This window comes from Phalaenopsis equestris, unplaced genomic scaffold (genome assembly GCF_001263595.1).
Source record: "Phalaenopsis equestris unplaced genomic scaffold, ASM126359v1 Scaffold000957, whole genome shotgun sequence".
Lineage (NCBI taxonomy): Eukaryota > Viridiplantae > Streptophyta > Magnoliopsida > Asparagales > Orchidaceae > Phalaenopsis > Phalaenopsis equestris.
In genome coordinates this window covers 108,242-110,848 of record NW_018165396.1, presented here as the reverse complement: position 1 = coordinate 110,848, position 2,607 = coordinate 108,242, and positions in this window count along the sequence as shown.

Genomic DNA, 2,607 nt, shown 5'->3' with positions numbered 1-2,607 from the left:
ATTTGCTTTGCTTTAGAATTATGCTTTTAGATCTCTATATAGTTGAGACTAAGCATAGGATGTTTTGATTTCAGCGTTTTGAGTATTGTAGCTTGCATTGTGACGCTGAATTAATGTGTCGAGGTTGAGAATATACCAGACTTAGATGTGTTATGTAACGTATATTGTATCCCTTGGAATTTATATATAAAAGTGATGTTTTGTGTTGTGAAAGTTTATTTGTGATAAGTACATCATTTAGTCACTTAAAATTATGTCTATAATGATTAAATGGATATCGTTAAGGCTTGAAATTGATCAAAATTGAAAAAAATCTGGAATTTGAACAAAAATCAATAGATCCTGCCGACGGCGCCCTCGACGCTGTTGACGGCGGCTGTTGACGGCGGATTTTTATCGAGACTTAGGTTTTAATTCCAATAGAGCGCGCTGATGGCGCCATCGACCCTGTCGACGGCGAGCTCTCTAGAAAACACCTTTAACATTGATTTTGATCGATCAACTACCACTAGTCATCATCCCCTTCCTCCTAAAAACTCAATTTTTGACCTAGGGCTTGAGAGATCTTGGATTGGGAGGCAATTTCAAGGCTTTTTGACACCGGATTTGATCATCTCTAGGTAAGAGCTTCACTCCAAGTTAAAAATATTTGATTTTCACCATGGATTTCTTCCACATTAAGGAGATCCAAAAATTTTGAAAATGTGAAGAAAATATTGGGAAGAAATTCATGGATCTTAGTGTTGAACTCTTAGAATTACTATTGGAAGCCATTATTTGCATATTTAAAGTGTATTTAGGAATTTTTTTATAATTTGATTAGATTGAAATGGCTCCACGATAAAAGATACAAATTGAGTTCAACGAGTCTCACTTCGTCAATGTGATGGCTTACACAAGATTTACTTCAGTATTTAAAGGAAAGAAGTGTATACAAGGTTGAGTTTTTGAGAGTCGTGGTAGAGAAATTGAATGAGTTATTTTCGAGCAGAGGTGGAAAAACTTTTATTACACCACCAATAAAGTTGATGCAAATGTGGTGAAGGAGTTCTACGCCAATGTAATCTATTCTGAAGATGAAATCGTTCAAGTGCATGGATTTCCTGTTGAATTTACTGCCACGCGCATCAACACCTTTTACGAAGTCCCGGACTCTTATAGTTGCCACTATGAATTTTTTAGTACAATGGAAGGCCCCATGAATGATGTGATCAACTTTCTCACTGATGGGAAAGGAACAGAGAAGATTAAACAACGAGAACGGGTAAATTTTTTGGCTTCCATGCTGAATTCCACATCTAAAGTGTGGCACTATTTTATTTCCTTTATTCTGTTACCGACCTATCACCATAGTGAGGTAACAAGAGATAGAGCTATTCTAAATTTCTGTATTCAGAATAATAGAAATATAAATGTTGGGAGAATCATTTTTAAGAATATATTGACCACGGCAAGGAGTGAAACAAGTGGAGGTCTAGGACATCCTGGACATCCTGGCCTCATTTATGCACTTTACCAACTTTCTGGAGTGGAAGCTGGAGGTGATGAGGAATGGGTTTACCCTATGAAACCCATTAGTAAAGCCAATTTAAAAACTTATGATTCCCATGAGCAATGGAGAACTGGAAGTAGGAGTGAAAAACTTTCTAATAGTAGAGATGTCCCCTCTACAAGTTATGTCCTTCCACCTTCTAGTTCCCCTACTCTGACTGACTTGATGAATGAGTTGACCTTGCAGTGGAAAAATATAGAATTAATAAATGAAAGGATTGGAGGTTTAGAACGTTGACATGATTACGATAGTGAGTACCTTCAAAGGCATTCAGATTTTGAGAAAGCTTATTATGAAGCTCAGGCCCGACACTACAGAGGTGAGCCTGATGTTACTTTTCCTGAGTGCCCGCGATATACTCAGTATCAACCCGATCCACCTGATCAAGGCGATGAAGATATAGCTTGGGATTTTGATATTTGAATGTAATTGATGTACTTATATTTGTACTTTTATTTTAGTGATCTTTTTGTAATAGAAGTGGATGTTTATGTGTATTTGGACTTTCATTTTTATTATGGTGTACTTGGATGATTTTTAATTTTAATTAAAGTTAGTGTGGTAGTTAAATTTGCATGTTTAGTATAATAGATGTTGAGTAGTATTTTGTGGATTGTAATGTAATGTGATTTTTATTTTCACATTTTAATTTTAATTGTTTTGTTTAGTATTAGGAAATGTGGTGCTTGTTTAATGTTTTAGTTTTATACTTATTTCAAAATTTCATTACCCAGAAATTTCTCTAACGATTTATATGTGTAGAAAGCTCCTAATATTACATACCAAGTGAAGTAGAAATTTTGAGAAGACCTGCAAAAATTTCATAATGATGAAAATGCCTAAAATACTGAGGTATGATTTATATTTAGAGTTTTTCTTTCCACCTGTATAATTTCATATTTAAAAATTTAAGTTTGGGGGAGAGAAAAAAAAGATTAACTATTAGATGTCCTCTATTTAATTATTTTCAAAAATTATTTATATGATTTAATGTTGTAAATTTAATTCAGGTAACTATATTTTTGTAACTATTTAAATATTATGATAGATTTAAA